The following is a 21,536-nucleotide window of genomic DNA, read 5'->3' on the forward strand; positions in this document are numbered from 1 at the left end:
AATGCAGGGGACACGGGTTTCAGCCCTGGTCTGGGAAGATCCCACATGCCGCAGAGCAGCTAAGCCCATGCGCCACAACTACTGAGCCTGCGCTCTAGAGCCCATGTGCCACAACTACTGAGTCCACGCGCCTAGAACCCGTGCTCCGCAGCAAGAGAAGCCACTGCAATGAGAAGCCTGCGCACCTCAACGAAGAGTAGCCCCCGCTCGCCGCCATTAGAGAAAAGCTCGCACAAAGCAATGAAGACCCAACAGAGACAAAAATAAATAAATAAAATAAATTTTTAAAAATGTATTATTCAATACAAGATGTTAATAATGGGAAATGAGGGTGAGACAGGGGATGTATTTGGGAACTTCTATACTCTCTGTTCAATTTCTCTGTAAATGTAAAACTGCTCTAAAAACATAAAGTCTATTAAAAGCAATGATACACGTGACTATATTATTTGTGCTCTAAGAAATGTGAATAAATGATATGAGAGTCTTGGTGAGTTCCAGAAGGATTCTAACTAGAGGTGCTTATGAAGACTTCATAGAAGTAGTGAGATTTAAGTATTGAACAATGAGCTAAATTCAATGAGAACAACTAAAGCAAATAAGAAATATTTTATCAGGTAACAATTTTGTAAGCAGAACTCTGTGTGCAACAACAGTCATTCAGACTGTACTGCGTTCTGCTCTACTGAGAGAAAAAGGGGACAGATCAGAGAGAATGACAATGTCTGTTGCAAGAATTATTTTCCTTATATAATTTATTCCAGTGTAATCATATTTTTCCTTACTTGTTGAAAAGGTGTGGAGAAAATAGTCATGCTAGGAATATTCATGAAAGTTTGTGGAGGTGTTAAAATCAACAAATTAATCTCCCCCCATCTTGGAAATATTTTTCCCTTTGCCAAGGCTATCTTTACTTACCATTATATTTTTCTCTTTCTTTTGACTGCCCATATTTTCTAATATGTGAACTATATTCAATTTTTCAGTACCCTATGCTTTATTATTTCCCATGTACCTACTTCTGCTTCTTTAAGAACCAGTCTCAAGAAAGAGTTCAGTAGTCTCTTTTGTGTCAAACTCAAAGGTCTTTTCTCCTCAGTTTTGACACTTGTTGAGCTCTTACCTCTACTGAGCACTCCATTTTTCCCGAAAACTTCTCTTTCCCCAGATTTCAAATATATGGGGGGCTTCCCTGGTGGCGCAGTGGTTGAGAGTCCTCCTGCCGATGCAGGGGACACGGGTTTGTGCCCCGGTCCGGGAAGATCCCACATGCCGCGGAGCGGCTGGGCCCGTGAGCCATGGCCACTGAGCCTGCGCGTCCGGAGCCTGTGCTCCGCAACGGGAGAGGCCACAACAGTGAGAGGCCCGCGTACCGCAAAAAAAAAAAAAAAAATATATATATATATATATATGGGATTTCCCCGGCCTCTCTTTCTACTGCTCTTGACTATTCTGGTGATAATTCCTGGACGGATACAACAGCTTCCTCTCATTCTCAGACTGCTGTTCTGTGAGTATACAGGTATGAATAAGACAGATTCCTGGGACCTCACCACCTAGAGGAATGCAAGACCAGCAGGCCTATCTGCTGTAGCGAGAGGATAAAGAGAGAACTAAGGGGGAATTGGTGGCGCTGGCTTAATAAATGTGTGGGAATAGGTAGCATGGGATCAGGGTACATAGCAATGTCCCATGGTACATCAGATACTGGCTGAGAAGTTCAACAAGACTAGAGTTTAAAGGTAGATACCAAGTTGAAGATTAGGAGAGCTGAAAAGTAGACAGGACTGGGTTGTACTGCAGCAACATGATGGACCTAGAGACTATCATACTAAGTGAAGTAAGCAAGACAGAGAAAGACAAATATCATATATCACTTATATGTGGAATCTAAAAAAATGATACAAATGAACTTATATACAAAACAGAAATAGACACACAGACATAGAAAACAAACTTATGGTTACCAAAGGGGAAAGGGTTGGGGGGAGTCTGGGATTAACAAACATACACTACTATATATAAAATAGATAAACAACAGGGACCTACTGTATAGCACAGGGAACTATACTCAATATTTGGTAGTAACCTATAAGGGAAAGAATCTGAAAAAAATATATATATGTATGTATAAGTGAATCACTTTGCTGTATACCTGAAACTAACGCAAGACTGTAAATCAACTAGACTTCAATAAAAAAATAATTATTTAATTTAAAAAAGATCTTAGGTATTTGCCCTGTAACTAATGAACATAGTCAGTGCTCAATAAGTAAGTATTGGTAAGTATTGGTTAAAACCAATTAATCAGTAGAGCAATTCACATGTATTAAATAGGAAGGGAAAAATAAGAAATGGTCTCTCATTATGAGAAATTTATTATCTACTTGTAGGAGGCAAACAATTAATAGTATAAGAGAGCATAAGATACTTCCAAATTATATGGGGCATTTAAATAAGCATGGGAGAAATGAGTAGTACTCAGTGTGTCAATAGTCAATGTCTACTGACTGTCACAAGTGAATTTAGAGTTAAATTAGGTCTTGAAAGTTGAGTAGGATTTGAATAGGTCAGAAGAGAAAGGAGGATGTTTTAAGTACGTGGAAAACCTCCAGCAAAGACATGAAGCTGAAAACTGGCCAAAGTTGGAATGAGAACAATAATGTCATTGGCCTGTACGACACTACAGTGTGCTCGGGAACGTGACAGTCATTGATGGCTGTGCACCGAGCTGGCCCCAGTGACCCCCTCCTCATGATATTTATCAAAAGGCTGCCAATAAAAACCAAAACAAAACACCTGAGATAAGCTGTAAAACTTTTTTTTTTTTGCTATAAGATAGTTTTTGAAGTGTACTTGATTTACAATGTTGTGTTAGTTTCAGGTGTAAAGCATAGTGATTCAGTTACATATACCAAATATTGAGTACAGTTCCCTGTGCTGTATGGTAGGTCCTTGTTGGTTATCTATTTTATATATAGTAGTGTGTATATGTTTCTATATATAGAAAACAAACTTACGGTTACCAAAGGGGAAAGGGGGGAAGGATAAATTAGGAGTTTGGGATTAACATTTGCAAAACTTTTGATAAGAATCAAAATTGAAGGTAGCAAAGACACAGGCAGAATGAGCATCATAAGAAGTGAAGGTTGCTGTCAATAGAACTGACAGGCGTGAGGCAAAATTTGGAATTGTTCAGAATAAAACTCAAGTCACTTTAGTATAGGAGCCCCTGTCCCTACCCCTCAGACCTTTTGTAAAATCTGGAGGGCCAGACCACTCACAGACAAAGGCCTTCCCCCTGTGTCTTCCTGAGCTCCCTGAATAAGTCTTTTATTATCTTGCCTTTGTCACTGTGGCATGCCTCAGTCTGGATGGTTTTCTTTCTTCCACTTGACATTCTGCTCTGCATGCCATTCTGCTCCAGGAATGTCCTGAGCCTTGATGTCTATTCAAGTCCTGACCTTTTTTTTTTTTTTTTTTAAACAGTCCAACTGAAGTCATCTTCTTTTTAACCTTAACCAATTACTTCTCAGAACTCTTACTGCAAATTAGGGAAGTTCCCTTCTGAGTCAGAAAAGTGCTCCTTTTGGCTGTAAACAGGGTGAGAGTAGTGACTTGCTACCCACAGTCATGTTACTTGGTGGAATTAAATTTGTTCTTCCAGACCTAAGTAAAAGCACTACCTGTTACAAAAAATCAAAATGTAGGTTTTCGCATATTTCCTAAGAACTTTCCTCAATTCCTTTCCTTTCACCTCCAAATTAGAAGTATATCTTGCCATCTAGAAGAATTTTCATTATTTATAGTTCCTTTGCCAGCCTAAGGTCCAGCTTCCTCTAGTGTAGACAGAGAAAAAAATCGAGTTTATACATATTCCCTCTTGACCTCCTAGGCCTGATTTGGAAGTGCTTCTTCCACAAATCACAGCAGAAGTATAATAAAGGGATTGGCCATAATTTCCTATAACATCAAAGCATAAAGCTATACATGTATATTGGACTTCTCAGAAGGGTGAGATAATTTAATTACAGTATGTACAAAATAAACCTAAAGATGTATGCTTTATGAATATTTCAAGGTAAAAGATTCTGAGATATTACACATTTCAAAGGAAATCTCTTGGTGAATTCATCCTACTTTCTGACATTACTTTCCTCTCCTTAGATATTTTCTTATTTGTAAAACACGCTCCTGATTCAAATCTCCTAATGACAGATTATTTCACCAAGTCTGAATAATTCCATGTAGACCTACACTGTCTGATGGTATAGTCCTACATACTACACTACTGCCACTAGTCATGTGTGACTATTGAACATTTTAAATGTGGCTAGTCTGAACCCTCAGAATGGGAGAAAATATTTGCAAATGAAGCAACTGACAAAGGATTAATCTCCAAAATTTACAAGCAGCTCATGCAGCTCAATATCAAAAAACAAACAACCCAGTCCAGAAATGGGCAGAAGATCTAAATAGACATTTCTACAAAGAAGATACACAGATTGCCAACAAACACATGAAAGAATGCTCGACATCATTAATCATTAGAGAAATGCAAATCAAAACTACAATGAGGTATCACCTCACACCAGTCAGAATGGCCATCATCAAAAATTCTACAAACAATAAATGCTGGAGAGGGTGTGGAGAAAAGGGAACCCTCTTGCACTGTTGGTGGGAATGTGAATTGATACAGCCACTATGGAGAACAGCATGGAGGTTCCTTAAAAAACTAAAAATAGAACTACCATATGACCCAGCAATCCCACTACTGGGCGTATACCCTGAGAAAACCGTAATTCAAAAAGAGTCATGTACCAAAATGTTCATTGCAGCTCTATTTACAATAGCCAGGACATGGAAGCAACCTAAGTGTCCATTGACAGATGAATGGATAAAGAAGATGTGGCACATATATACAATGGAATATTACTCAGCCATAAAAAGAAACAAAATTGAGTTATTTGTAATGAGGTGGATGGACCCAGAGTCTGTCATACAGAGTGAAGTCAGTCAGAAAGAGAAAAACAAATACCGTATGCTAACACATATATATGGAATCTAAAAAAAAAAAAAAAAAAAAAATGGTTCTGAAGAACCGAGGGGCTGGACGAGAATAAAGATGCAGACGTAGAGAATGGACTTGAGGACACAGGGAGGGGGAAGGGTAAGCTGGGACGAAGTGAGAGAGTGGCATGGGCTTTTATATACTACCAAATGTAAAATAGATAGCTAGTGGGAAGCAGCCGCATAGCACAGGGAGATCAGCTCAGTGCTTTGTGACCACCTAGATGGGTGGGATAAGGGAGGGTGATGCAAGAGGGAAGAGATATGGGGATATATGTATATGTATAGCTGATTCACTTTGCTATAAAGCAGAAACTAACATATCAGTGTAAAGCAGTTATACTCCAATAAAGATGTTTAAAAAAATAAAAATTAAAAAATTAAAATAAAACAAAAAATAATGTGGCTAGTCTGAATTGAGGTGTGCTTTAAATGGAAAATATCTACCAAATTTCCAAGACTTAGCACACACACACACAAATATAAAAGTTAATAATTTGTACACTGATAGCTTATTGAAATGATAATATTTTGGATACATTGCATTAAATAAACAATATTTTATTAAAATTAATTTCACCTGTTTCTTTTTGCTTATTTCAATGTGGTTATTAAATATACATGTAGCTCTCTATAATACAACATATATAATTCTATTGGACTTTGCTTGTCTTGAATAATGAAGAGGGCACTTGAAGGAGATGAGGTCAGGGGTAAGTTGGAGAAAGAGAGAAAAAAATCCCTCAGTAGGACAGTTTGTGGTGGTCTTTGGCATTCTAATTCTAGCAGAAAAAGTCTGGGGGAGATTCTTTTCATGTCACAGTCAAGTTAAAGGCATAGGCACTCTAAGTCTCATCTGCTATGGGTATACCTCACCCGTGTGAATCACAGAATAAAAAAAAAAAAAAAAACTCCGTCATTAAGTCATAACCACACACATATACAGATTCCAAAAACAGCTCCAATAAACAAACTTTACTTTCCACAGACAATGTCCTGTAAAGCAGGGACCTCACACTCCAACGCTAATAGGGGCTAGATGTGTAACTTAAATAGTCAACAGTCCGTGGACCAGGTGAGATATGTGGTAGACCGGAGAACACATTTTGCATGGAAAAGGGGCACCTGGTGCTTGCCTCCAGACAATTGTCACCATGTGGGAATGCTGGCCCTGTGCTGCCAGACCTGATATTTTTAGAGAAACTAGAAATCCAGATTTTCAGGTGACCTTTCCTTACTTAATCTTTTAAGTAATAATGCCCATATTGGGCCCGTGTATACTTTGGGTTATAAATCTGTTATCTGCACCTAAATTTAGAGAGAAAGAATAGTTTTCTAAATAGCCCCATGATTTCTCAAGTTGCAACAAAGTTTCATCATGATGGAATCAGTGTTTAACATAAGGATTCAGATCATGTGATTTTCCTTCATCTTCTTTATCTTGCTTTCAGACTTGGACATTTTAAGGACAGTTAGGCCTCAAAAGAGGCAGTTCGTTAGTCATATATTTCTTATTTTTTATGTATGAAATATTTCAGACATTCAACTGAATCAGAGAAAACAATCTAATGAATGATCATACTCATTACCTAGTCTAAGACATAAAACTTGACAAGTGAGTAAATTGGTACAACCTCTGTGGAGGCCACTGGCAACATTTATGAAAATTAAAATGTTTCTACCCTTCATTACCATAATTTCACTGTGCTCTTCTTCTCAATAATATTCAATTACAACAAGCACTGCCTCTGTCCTCAGTAATCACTATCCCGAATTCAGTGCTTATGATTCCCAGATGATGCTTTTATATTTTTGATATGTATTCGTAAGTGATACTGTGTATATGGTAAAATTTCTTCTGAAACATTGTTTTTCTTGAGGGCCCTATGTCTTTTCTTATCTGTCTGTGTTGTATGTGCCATTTCCGTATTTACTATTGCCACTGAGATCAAAGAATGGGCCCTATTGTTTTGGGTCCTCAACATTATGTTTCATGAGATTTATCCATTTGATATATTTATAGCTAGCTCCTTTTAATAGCTATAGAGAATTCCATTGTAGGAATAAAACAATGTATTTAGCCATTCTTCTGAGAAGTACCTTTAAGGTCTTTCCAATTCTTAACTACAAGCAATGCTGAAACATTCTTTTACATGCTTTCTTCTGCACATGTGGCAAGTTTTTTAGGGCAGCTCCTAGACCAGCAGCATTGGCATTACCTGGGAACATGTCAGGAATGCAAATTCCTGGGTCGTACCTTAAGGGAATTAGATACTCTGGGGATGGAGCGTAGCCATCTGTTTTAAGAAACCTTGAACACTAAAGTTTAAGAACTACAGCTCTAAGGTCAACCTAGATGTATTAATGGCTCACAGAATAGGTACAACATTAATTATGTGTTTTAAAAGTTGTTTCCAAGGTGGTCGAAGCAATTTATAGGCAGGAGGTTTTATGTTATCGTAAAATATACTCCAGTGTCTTAGTAGTTAAAGGAATGCAGTATTAACAAGTGAGTAGCATAAAGAACAATGGTTCAGAATCAAAAGAACAGAAATAGACTCCTAAAATGTCCAGAAGTTTAGCATGAGAATATGGGGGCATCTTTTCTCAGAAAAGATTAACTTTTCTCTGATTCTGTTTAGACAGCTAGGAGACATATGGAATAAGATAAAATGAAGTCCATTTCTAGGTAAACTGCAAATCAATAAATACAGGATATAGACAGGCAGATACTCTGTGTGTGTGTGTGTGTGTGTGTGTGTGTGTGTGTGTGTGTGTGTGTGTAAAATCAAAAAAGGGCTAGGAGAAAAGAAAATACGGAGGATGCCTCCCCTCAGAGTGGGGAAGACCTTTCTCTCTGTCACATAAACTTCAGAAGCCATAAAATAAAATTCAATTAAGAAAAAAAAACCTTTACAAATGGCAAAAGAAAAGCAAAGTAAAAATACTCAAATGACACACATGGAAAAAATGGAACCTATCACAGACAATGGACAATTCTCCCTATGGAAAAAGGGTAAAGGATATGAAAAGAGTGTTCTCCCAAAATGAAATACAAATCTCTCTCAAACATATGAAAAGATACCCAGATGGGGTTGCATTAAGAGAAACTAATTCAAACAGCAGTGGAACAAAATTTGCATCTACCTGATTGGCTAAAATCCAAAATATACTGTGTTGGCAAGGCTGTAGGGAAATAGCAACTCCCGTAAATATTTAACATTTTAACCTCTAGAGATGCTATTTGGCAGTATTTATCAAAATTAAAATGTATATATTCTGTGGCATCATAATTCTACTCCTAGGATTTTATCCTAGACACAGGATTTCACACGTGTGTAATTTCACAAGTGTGAAAGTACATATGTACATGATTAGTCACTGTGGCATTATTTATAATAGTAAAAAAAGAAAAAACCTAAATTTCCATTAATAGAGGGCTGTTTACATAAATAATGGTATACCCACACAATGGCATACTTTTCAGTTTTTAAAAAGAATGAGTAACTACTTAATAAACGGATTAATATGAAAAGAACTTAGGTGCAAAAGAGCATATACGCTACAAGAGTAGGATAGAAACTTCATTCCAGGTATATTTTTATGACGTTTGAACGATGTGAAAATGTTACCAATTCAAAATTGTATGTGTCTGTGTATGTTGCAATGGATTTGCTCAGATTGTGTATTAGAGAAATCAACTATATTACATTCACTCCATTAATACAGTATAATATTTAATTAGTGATGTCCAACAAAGGGGTAGATTATGTTGATAGTATACTACCATATCCCACTCTCTAAAATTCATTTGAGAATTTGTTTCCTTTTCTGTGTGACATTCTTGATTTTTTCTGCTGTTACATGAAGCATATTCCATTAGAGCTCATTTCATTAGAGCTCATTTCTAACAGTTTTAGCTGGAGATATTTGAGAAGGGGACATGCCCAGCATGTTTGAAGACATCAGGACAGGATATTCTCCTCTGGAATCTTGAATCGCTCATTTTGTTAAGCGAGTTTCAAACATTTCTGTTCTGAGTTGTAACTAAAGTTAACAAAAGCCCTATTTCCTTGTGAGGATTTGCTCAATTCCCTCTGGCCAGATGGCTTCTATACCCTGGGTTTCCTTCCAATGCTAATCTTTGGTGATCCACAGCTGCACGCTGCCTTGAGTACTTAACCTTCTCTCATTATGCTGTCATCTTGCTGAAAAGGATTCGCCACGGAACAAACCCTAAACAAATCTCTTTTACATAATTGCATCCAGAAATAGAATTGAAATATTACATATGAAAGCAGCAATTAAGCAAAACTTGTATAAAATAAAAGCATAAAAATGCACACTCTGTGTATGATGATCTGTATTTTTTTTTTAAGATTTATCCCAAAGAATTTCCATTGCAGATAATATTACTACAGCTTTGTATGCATAGTGCCTGGCAAAGTCCCTGCTATATAGCTACTATTTTTAATACCATGCCTCCTTAAAGAAAATAATTGTGAGAGCTGACCAGGTTTATATGTATAATTAATGATTATGTAATAGAAACATATGGTATTAATACAATTAATGAATGCTTGTTGACTGCTAGAATGAATAGTTGTTGTTCTTTTTTTTTTAATAAAGTTTGATGTTTTTGTTTTTGTTCTTTCCCCATTACAACCTCATTGTCTCTTCCTCAGTTTTCAGGAGGCATTCTTCACTTTACCGTGAATGGCATCCATCCTCAACAACTGGATGTCTGGTCTTGGAACACTTTCTCTTCCCTAGGTATTTCTAAATCACTGAGGAAGGTTGACAGGGTTCCAAAATTATTCTAGTTATCACTGCTGCCCAATGCTTGGTTCCTTGTGGCCAATTTGGTCTCCTTTCTGCTCTGGATCTCCCCGGGAGGCCTGGAAACTTCTTCCCTCGGGCAGTTGCTCTCCACTTTGGTACTGCATTCCAAGCATGGGCCCCAAATATTCCCAAACTCCCCACAGCACAGCTAAGACCAGCCAACATGATTTAACAAGACTTCACTAAAGATTTGGGCAGGAAAAAAAAGAGGAATATAGTGAAAACACACACATACAAACACTTAGAACTGGATTAAACATACCAAATCTCTCAGAGTTCTTAGGCCAGGCTACTCTACAGTTACTCTGAGACAACTCTCAACGGAGCAAGCTTCCATCCAACTATCATATCACAAGGACCACCATATTTCCCTCTCTGTGCCTTCCTACCGGGAAATCTAGACAACTGCTCTCAGATGCCCCCAAAAAGGTGTGAGGGGGATTTCCGGCAACTCTTCCCAGAGTAAAAGTAACCCTTTACAATTTTTATTCTTGATAGAATAAATTTTATTGTCTTGAACTTCCTATTCCAGAATACAGGCTTTAGGTTTGCATAACCTCAGGCCAATTAACAACAAAGCCATCTTCCCTCCAATAAGAATGTATTATCCATCTATGAGAAAAACTTTCAGCTTTGAAATAATATTGACCTGTATCCCACCCCCATCCATACAAACACTCATACTCACACGTATATTAAAGCCAATGATATGACCAAGTATGAGTCTGGTTTCTTGTACACTGAAATCAACAATACACTCTCTGATCACGTGGGACATGCTCTTACATTTTATCAAGTTTTAGTTATATTTTTTCAACTATTAGCAGAAGGACATGTCTTTTTTTTAAGAAGACAGTAAAATAAAATATTTTCAAGCCTCCTATTTTTTTTAAAAAAAAGTCATAGTGACAATTTCCTTTACATTTAAAGTCTTTGAAAACTTCGGGAGGAAATGTCCAGAACAAGCTGATATCTAGCAGCTGGAAAAGCCTCTGTATCAGTGCCTCCAAATAGTAGCTGTACGTTTGAATCATGTGGAGAAGTTGTGAAAAATTCTGATACTTGAGCCCTACCCCCAGCAATTTTGATTTGTGTGGGGTGTGTCCCAAGCATCAATATTATTGCAGAAAAAACCTCTCTAGGTGATTCGACATGTAGCCAAGATTGAGAATTTCTATACTACATGAATCCAGCGAAAGGAAGGAGAAGATTACAGACTGTTAGCTGAAAGGACCACCAAATGATGTCAAAAACTCAAAAGTAAAAGCAACAAAAGTATTCTCTGTATTTGATCAGGAAGACAAACTTTTTTCCCCAGAATTTGAGCAAATGTTTACTTGTGTTGCTTTTCCTAGAAAATAAAACCTTTTCCTATGAATTTTAGAAATCCATATCTAAATCTAAAATTTATCTACTTTATTTTCAGAGAAAGAAAACTTCTAAAATTTTACATTGTAAAAGATTGATTTAAAAGTAAAACTAAATATGTTCCACTCCCTATCTGGCGGAATTGAACATCTTGGCCAAAAGAGTTTGACAACCAAAATTTTGTTTCAATTTTTATGAACATAACCAGTGGTATTTGTTGAACTGGAGACTATTCAGTGTGGATTTAAATGCTGAATTTTTAAATCATAAATAGGGAATATCTAACATTTCCACAAATTAATTCTACTTGTAAAATTTGGGGTTATACAGACTTTGGTACGGTAGGGAATTGGAGACAGGTGACAGAGGAAAATGCTAATTTATTGTATACTTTTGAGATACTTAAGATCATTTTTCAGAGTTTAAGTTATCATATTTGGAACCTGTACACTATTGAGATGCATAGTAAGATAGGCTCATGAAACTTCCAGAAATACCCAACTTAAAGTATACATTGATATTATAGCAAATTTTAAAAAAGGAATTATTTTAGGTAAGTTTTTCTCTTCATGTACATTTTGGACTGAACTAAGTATGAAGTTGATTTTAATATTAAAGGTTTATCTAATTATCTAGGAGCATCTATCCTATTTTATTTTTCTATTTAATCTTGATTGGGCTATTTTACAACTCTATAAAGGTTGTAAACTAACTTGTAGAAATTGGAGAGCAATCCAAATTATTCTCGGCTAATAACAATGGAAATGCATTTCTCCTGTCAAGGAGCATTATTTCTGTTCATAGACAAAATGACAACCCCGAAGTTTCAGCTTTTTATTTTTGGTGTGTTTGGCATTACCCGTTGTATTCGTCTGTGTTCTTCAGAGAAGGAGAACCATTAGATGGAGATACATAGATGCATTAACCCTTTCCCCAGAAGAGGAGGGAAAGTATTCATGAGCCCACTGGGGATGACAGGGTAGCTGAGAAAAGATGACTGGTATCCACAGAACAAGTCATCCTATCCACTTTATTACTGAAATCTTCCTCTGCTGAGGCAGCAGCAGACACACACGAACACCCCCTTGCTGATGAATGCAGAAATAATGTTTAACCAAATATCTGGGCATCCTTTAGTCCAGTAAAGTTGACAAAATTAACCATCACGCCAGTTTTGCATGTAATTTCACAATCTTATCCCATCATTCTTTCATTTGGTCACTAAAATACTCTTGTCTTTTCTAGGTATTTTTGAGCCCAAGTTCCTTTCAAGTTTTCTCACTACTTCTTTAACAAATCTTTGATGTGCTCACTTTATGTGAGTCATCCACATGCCGCGGAGCGGCTGGGCCCGTGAGCCATGGCCGCTGAGCCTGCGCGTCCGGAGCCTGTGCTCTGCAACGGGAGAGGCCACAACAGTGAGAGGCCCGCGTACCGCAAAAAAAAAAAAAAAAATTACACCCTGACAGTCTTGGGAAGTTTCACTGAGATGTCCATGTGGAACCCATCTTCCCAAACCAATTAGACTGAATTGCCCAAGAAATGCACCTCATATTTCAAGCAAAGCACATCCTTCCTTGCCTTTTAGAGAGAATGCCAAGCAGCAAGAGAAATTACTTACTCTTGTTCCTTTGTTTTCATTTCTCATTCTATGGTTTTATTTTCTCTTTCTTGATGAAGTTTGATTCTGCTTCTGGTTTGCATAAGATAGCAAAGAATGAAATTCTGTGTGTATGGTCTGAATGTTTAATGATCTCTAGTGGGTAGAAACACGGATTTGCTCTCTCAAATCTCTCAAAGGTGAGAGAGAATAGATTATCTGAGTTATTGGCCTTTTTGTTAGTCTATTTGTCTATTTGTGAGTTCAAATCAATTTAGAAAATATGCCGTGCTTATTGGAAAGGAGAACAGCACTCTGGAATCTGGGCCAGTGATCTGTGTGTTTTTGTGTTGAATTTGACCTGTGGCCAAGGTTGTGAACTGAAGCTGCAAAGTCTGTACGTGTGTCCATGTCTTTAACTGAGAAAAGCCTTTATTTCTCATTGTGTGAGTGTGAAATATTTTCCCACTCCAGAAGGTACTGCATGAATATATTAGATACAAGTCTAAAAATAAATGAGGTATATTCTGATATAGAACCCAAAAATCATGGACATAATTTGAATATTTCTAGGAAACAAAGTCATAAAATTTCTAATATTTTAAAACGTGCTATATCTTTTTTTTTTTTTTTTTGGTACGTGGGCCTCTCACTGCTGTGGCCTCTCCCGTTGCAGAGTACAGGCTCTGGACGCGCAGGCTCAGCGGCCATGGCTCACGGGCCCAGCCGCTCCGCAGCATGTGGGATCCTCCCGGACCGGGGCACGAACTCGTGTCCCCTGCATTGGCAGGCGGACTCTGAACCACTGCGCCACCAGGGAAGCCCCAAAAATGTGCTATATCTTTAAGAGGGAAAACAAGAAAAATCTTTCTCACCAAAACTGCTAACTCAGAGGCACTTTTTTCTTTGAGAAATCAAGTTGGTGTAAACAAGGTGAATCTTGAACAAATCAGACCAGTTTGATAATTTTGGATTAAGGAATCCCCAGCAATATGTAACTTCCCTGACTCTCAGCACACAGGAAAACTTTAAAAAGTAAAATAGTGTCTCCATAGTATTTGGATTTGTTTTCTCATGAAGGGACTAGTTAATCTGAGCTTCTTCAGCATCTTATAGTGGTTTATTAATCAGAAAAACTAATATTATTCCCACAAAATCTTTTTCAAGTTTGTCTACTCAGAGACCCATTTGTACAATCTGCTGCCCTGGATCATGTCTAAGTTAGGATACTGAAACACTGGTTACCAAGCAGTTAATTTTGCGTGGTAAATTGTTATTAATATAAATGTGTTTTAGAGACTGTAAACCCTGCAGGAAGGCCATGAAGGTGAAGAATATTTTCTCACCTTTATTGGAAGACAATTCTCCATGAATCTCCTGCATGTCTGCATGAAATGCAAAGAAAGGCTTTGGCTGCCTTGTTCTGGGTTATGTTTCCAAAGATATTTGTAGAGCAAGCAGGCTTGGAAGACAGAGTTTCTCTCCAGAGCAGGCGGGGGGTGGGGGCAGGTTTATTTACAGGCCAGTATTAGTAAATTTCATTTAATTTCCTTGTGGCCTATTAGAAAAGATCTAGGTTCCCTAAATTCCATGTTCCTCAGCTATGATGCAAACCCACTGCAAGCCCAGCATCCACCTGTTCCCCTTTACCTCAGTCCTTCTAGAAAGTGGTAGGCAAGGACAACTGATGGGAGCATGAACATCATGCTGCTTGCTTTGCTACGAGTAATAAACAGTCCATGGTCTCTGACCCAGGAGTGTTGCATGTTCCACCAGCATCCATGAAACTGTGGCAGGCTCACTTATTAGCCAGCAAGTACAGTAGCATCTCATACCTCATAGGGTAACATCACAACTCCTGAAAACTCTCAGGGAACCAACAAAACACTCTCCATACCAATGTTGAAGAGAGAAAGAAAACAAAATGTTTTAGCAAATGAGCATTTCAGATTTATATGCATGTAAAGACAGCCCAAAAGTGGGTTCAAAGTCTGGACAGAATTTGACACATATTTATACAGTCAGGTGGGGAGAGAACAATGAAAACTTCTCATATATTCTTGGGAGATGAAATAATGCACATGTGATTACCTCCCAAATATGCTGAGAGAGACCCCTGAGCTAATTCTTAAAGTAAGTGTTTTCAGTTCCAAGGGTCAGAAGCACTAAGACCTTGCATGGCCAAATCAAATCCTTGGGCCTTTTAACAAGCCAATAATATTTCAAGGGGACACCTTCAGGAAGAAAGGTGGGGAGGCAGGTACCTCTCTCCTCTTTATTAAAAAAAGAATGCTTGGGATATTACTAAACCATAAAAAAGAATGAAATAATGCCATCTACAGAAACAGGGATGGACCTAGAGATTATCATATTAAGTAAAGTAAGTCAAACAGAGAAAGACAAATATCATATGATATCCCTTATATGTGGAATCTAAAAGAAAAAAATAGGAAACAAATGAACTTATTTCCAAAACAGAAAGAGACTCAGAGACACAGAAAACAAAATTATGGTTACCGAAGTGGAAAGGGGGGTGGGAGGAGGGATACATTAGGAGGCTGGGATTAACATACGCACACTACTGTGTATAAATAGATAACCAACAAGGACCTACTGTATAGCACAGGGAAGTATACTCAATATTATGTAATAACTTATAAGGGAAAAGAATCTGAAAAAGAAATATACGTACATATATAAACTGAATCACTGTGCTGTACACCTGAAACTTACACAATATTGTAAATCAACTATACTTCAATAAAAAATTTTTTTTTACATCCCAATCATTTCATTCTTACTCAACCCCCAGGGGAACCACTCGTCAAATCCTCAGGCCATAGTAATGCATGTATCTCAATAGAGAGTATCACCCTTCTCCATTCTGATATTGTTGGTTACTGTAATAAACTAACCACAGCCTTTTCACGGCACATCAATAGGCAATTTCTGTCTCCTTTCATGTTTATCTGAAGGCTCTGCTACAGGTCAGAAATTTGATCTTCAAAGAAAACAAAGTCAATACCTCCTGGAAAGAAGTATAGCAGGTGTTTTGACTATTCATACCGGAAGAAATAGATTCATTAGTACTGGCTTTGGAGCTTAAGGTGACACCTCTTAGATGACTGTAAAGATTGCATCAGAGGATTGAGCCAGGAGTTCTTTTTATTCCAGAAGCAGACAACCTGGTGAAAGCAAACTGCTGATATAAGATCAAGAGGAACAATAATTACGTAGTACCGAATGAACTTACGAGGGAATGTTTGGTTGTGTGTGTGTTTTGTTTAGAATATTGTTGATATTTTTGATGAGTATATGAAGCATCCTTCTATCTCTGACCCTCAATTATTTAGACTATGGTTTTGTAGAATAAAAAACAATTCTTTAAATGGTATCTTTTTTTTCTATAAGAAATCTATTCGGCTGATTCTCGCACTTTTTTAAAATACTAAACCTTTAATTTCAATGGCAACACAGTTAATTTCACAGGTTAATAGGAATCTGTCTCTTTTAAAAATTGGGATACCGTTACACAAACCAACTGTGCAGCCAAAACCATTATTGGGGGGGATCCTATTTGAGAATTCAAAAATCAGAACTAGAAGCCCACCAAAGAGCGAGGATTATAATTCAGGTCTGGAATCTATGTCCACAAAGTGCTCCAGAAAACTGGTCTTGTACCTTCTGTGGATTACAAGAACACAGCCTCACAGGCAGTATAATAGCTCAATTAATTCCTTGCTGGTCAGATCCCTTTAGCAGATTTCCAGAACCTTAAAAAAAGTAGAATTCACACATATACATAGATACTATAGGTGTAACCCTAAGGAGATAAATTCCCTTTTTTCTTTTCTGACCCTCAGAATAGAAGAATAAGAGTTATTTAAAATTCAACCAAACCCAACCAAACATTGAATGCGTAATCTAGAATAATCTCTGGAGTTTATTTTAGGATCACAAGTAGAGACTGTCATAACAAAGCATTGTCTAACAGGCCTACCCAAGGATTACCCGATTTTAGACCTTTGTTTGGATTTGTTACTTACTACTGGTTAGAGTATTTTACTGCTAATGCCACATAAGACATTATTTAGTTTTGTATATGATTTCATGGTCCTCTCCTACCATTCTTTTATTCGGTCACTATAAATACTTCTGTTGCTTCTAAACTTTTTTTGGAAACAGTTTCACCCCTCTTGTTTGTTCATTAATGTGTTAAATAAATCTTTGACATGTGCTCATTTTCAAAATTCATGTGTTTGACCTCTAAAAGCTATATTTTGACAAAAAATTGAAGGATTGAAACAGTAATGTATAAATAGACTTTTGATTTAGATATTATATATATATTTGAGATATACGTTCTTTAATAAATAATCTATATATCTGCCTATTTGAATTCTTATAGTATTCTAATATTTTGGGTTTTAACCTATTCACAAGCTATAAATAAAGCAAACTATTTCATTTTGTCTCTAGAACTTTAGTTTGGTAATTTACCTGGCTTTACACTTTTTTTTTTTTTTTTTTTTTTTGCGGTACTCGGGCGTCTCATTGCTGTGGCCTCTCCCGTTGCGGAGCACAGGCTCCGGATGCGCAAGCTCAGCGGCCATGGCTCACGGGCCCAGGCGCTCCGCGGCATGTGGGATCTTCCCAGACCGGGGCACGAACCCGTGTCCCCTGCATCGGCAGGCGGACTCTCAACCACTGCGTCACCAGGGAAGCCCTGGCTTTACACTTTATGGCTATAAAAATGATATATTTTACCCTGTTGGGACTCAAAGATTCCCTAGATATATAATTCCCTCAATTTATGCAGTCCACTAAAAAATGAAACTTCCCCCCCTGAAGCTCTTTAAAAGATTGCTGTATTTTTGGTGCACTAAAGAACAGTGAAATAACTAGTAGTTATCTGTCTTATGCAATTAATTGCATATATGACCTAGACATTACCGTTATAATCCCTGTTAAAAATAATCATTTTCTTTAAAGTATAATTTATCAAGATCACTTTGGATACTTATTTTTTAACTTTTAATTGAAAATTTTTAAGTTGGTCTGTTATTTGATTACACTCTAAGTTTATACTCTTAAATTTAGTAAGAATTTTACTTTTGTAACTTATAGCTATGGTGATTAATCACTTAGAAGAATTTTTAACTATTTTAAAATTGCATTTTGAGTTTATATAATCTAAAAAAAATGGACCAATAAAGGTGGCAAGTCCTCTTAAAGAACAAAGCATTATATAATTTTAACTGAGGATGGGAGTTTAGGGAATTCAAATTTCAATAACTTTAAATTTCACATCTAAATCCAATGTTTGGATATTAAAATTCACTGGCTCAGGGAAGTCTGTCAAGATGCACAGAAACTTCCCTCTCAGTTTATGAGGGCTGTCCTAAGAATAGGGCTGGCTCTCAGAGAGGACAATTTAGAATTTAAAATAAATCATTGGCTCTTGACAAAATCTTATTTCTAAAAAAAGAGAAAAAAAGTCAAATAGCTTGAATGTATGTGTGCACATGTTTTGAAGGTAGTGCTAATGAGCCAAAAAGTGAATTTATCATAAATATTTTGATGAATTTTTCCAACTCAGATTTTGTTTAAATGGAAAATACCTTTTAAAATAGAGTCTTTCATGGCATTTAAAAAGACTTTACCAAAGCAATCTTGAGAAAGAAGAACACAGCTGGACGTATCACACTCCCTGAATTCAGACTATACTATAAAGCTAAAGTAATCAAAACAGTATGGTACAGGCACAAAAACAGACACATAGATCAATGGAACAGAATAGACAGCGCAGAAATAAACTCATGCACTTATGGTCAACTAATCTATGACAAAAGGAGGCAAGAATATACAATGAGGAAAAGACAGTCTCTTCAATAAGTGGTGCTGAGAAAACGGGACTGCTACAGGCAAAAGAATAAAATTAGAACATTTCCTCACAACATATATGAAAATAAACTCAACACGGATTAAAGACCTAAATGTGAGACCAGAACCATAAAACTCCTAGAAGAAAACATAGGCAGGACACTCTGACATAAATCATAGCAATATTTTTTTGATCTGTCCCCTAAGGCAAGGAAAACAAAACCAAATATAAACAAATGGGACCTAATTCAACTTAAAAGCTTTTACACAGCAAAGGAAACCATCAACAAAATGAAAAGACAGCCAACTGAATGGGGAAAATATTTGTAAATTATATGACCAATAAGGGTTTAATATCTAAAATATATAAACAGCTCATACAACTCAATATTAAAAAAATAAGAAATAGGCAGAAGATCTGAACAGACAGTCTTCCAAGGAAGACATACAGATGGCCAACAGGCACATGAAAAACTGCTCAACATCACTAATCAGAGAAATGCTAATCAAAACCACAATGAGCTATCAACTCACACCTGTTAGAATATCTATCGCCAAAAAGACCACAAATAACAAATGTTGGTTAGGATGTGGAGAAAAGGGAACACTTGTACCCTGTTGGCGGGAATATGAATTGGTGCAACAATTATGGAAAACACTATAAAGGTTCCTCAAAAAACTAAAAATAGAACTACCATATAATCCAGCAATTCTACTGCTGGGTATATATGCTAAGAAAACAAAAACACTAAGTCAAAAAGATAAATGCACCCCAATGTTCATAGCAGCATTATTTATAATAGCCAAGATATGGAAGCAACCTGGGGTCCATCAACAGATGAATGGATAAAGAAGATGGGGTATACATTATACATACATACACAAAAGATTACTACTCAGCCGTGAAAAAGAATGAAATTTTGCCATTTGCAACAACATGGATGGACCTGGAGGGTATTATGTTTAGTGAAATAAGTCAGACAGAGAAAGACATATACTGTATATTATTGCTTATATATGGAAACTAAAAAATAAAACAAATGAATATAACAAAGCAGAAACAGACTCACAGATCCAGAGAACAAAATAGTCGTTACAAGTGGGGACAGGGAAGCAGAGAAGGGCAAGGTAGAGGTAGGGGATAAAGAGGTACAAACTATGATGTATAAAGTAAGTAAGCTATGAGGGTATATTGTACAGCACAGGGAATATAACCAATATTTTACAATAACTTTAAATGGAATATAATCTATAAAAAATGTGAATCACTATGTTGTACACCTGACACTAATATCATATATCAACTATATATCAATTAAAAACATAAGCAACTGTTTTGAAACAAAAGTTTTAAATCATTCTCATAGGTTTATTCTGTTTAATCAACTATGCTTTTCCATAATTTACATGTTCATGCATGAAACCTTAATAACAATTTCTAAATAATTGTGTGACATGAAAGCTGTCCTAACCACTTTGGGAAGTTAGAGATATTTTTCAAATAAAAAAGGATAAAAGTTGGAGTAGGAAGACTATTTTGCAAAGTTATAATTAATTTTGATTTGAATTTTGCTATGTAGCCCTAGAAGTCACTTTTTTTTCCATTTTGAATATTAAAAAGTGAGTTAAAGTTTTGTGATTCTCCATCCTATAGGAATTTGATTAGACTTTCCATGGTCCCTACAAATAAAGAGATGATTTGGGTCTTTTTTCTTCAACTGTCACATTCTATTAGTGAGAAGATCAGATCATATCATGTATACTTGCTTTAAAAAAAAAAAAACACAGCAAAAATAAAGCTAACAACCTCAGAAATGCAAAAAAAATCTTCTGTGTTCCTCACTACTCAGATTACTGATCAAAAGAAACAGATGGATCCTATATTGATTGCTGTAGATTGCAAAACCTACTAGTTTATTCTTCCAAATCTATTATGCTTACTACATTTTCTACATGCATTTAATACAGCTTAAAGTTATGATCCTAGGAAAATCAGAAAGAAAAATTTTTGTAGTATATGGTTTTTAAGATAATAAATAAATCTTATGTACTTAAATGATGTTTAATAAAATCTTATCTTTTATGACTAGTATTTTTCTGTTTTTTTTTTAATTCAAAGGTGAGTTTTATTTATTTATTTGGTTGCACTGGGTCTTAGTTGCAGCAGGCAGGCTCCTTAGTTGTGGCTTACAGGCTCCTTAGTTGTGGCATGCAAACTCTTAGTTGCGGCATGCGTGTGGGATTTAGTTCCCTGACCAGGGATTGAACCCGGGACCCCTGCACTGGGAGCATGGAGTCTTATGCACTGCACCACCAGGGAAGTCCCCTATTTTTCTGTGTTTAATTGAAGTATAGTTGACTTAGTATGTTGTGCTAGTTTCAGGTGTACAGCAAAGTGATTCAGTTATACATACATATATATCTATTTTTTTCAGATTCTTTTCCCATATAAGTTATTACAAAATATAGAGTATAGGTCCCTGTGCTATACTCCTTGTTGGTTATCTGTTTTATATATATATTAGTGTGTACATGTTAATCCCAAACTCCTAATGTATCCCCCCACTTTCCCCTTTGGTAACCATAAGTTTGTTTTCTATGTCTGTGGGTCTATTTCTGTTTTGTAGGTAAGTTCATCTGTATCATTTTTTGTTTTAGATTTCTCATATAAGCAGAATTTTATGAGTCTAGTATTTTTCTTAATCTGCTCAGACTGCCATAACAAAATACCGCAGACTGGCTGATATAAACAACAGAAATATATTACTCACGG

At 36.5% G+C, this 21,536-nt stretch overlaps 1 non-coding gene across 1 annotated transcript; it reads left to right on the forward strand.

Annotated features, from left to right (window-relative positions):
* The first annotated feature begins 18,186 nt into the window (after positions 1–18,186).
* LOC113632454 (small Cajal body-specific RNA 11) lies at positions 18,187–18,314 on the forward strand. Its single transcript, XR_003437823.1, has one exon.
* The last annotated feature ends 3,222 nt before the right edge of the window (positions 18,315–21,536 follow it).

This window comes from Aethalodelphis obliquidens, unplaced genomic scaffold (genome assembly GCF_003676395.1).
Source record: "Aethalodelphis obliquidens isolate GAN/ISIS:26980383/991018 unplaced genomic scaffold, ASM367639v1 scaffold36, whole genome shotgun sequence".
In the NCBI taxonomy this organism is placed as follows: Eukaryota; Metazoa; Chordata; class Mammalia; order Artiodactyla; family Delphinidae; genus Aethalodelphis; species Aethalodelphis obliquidens.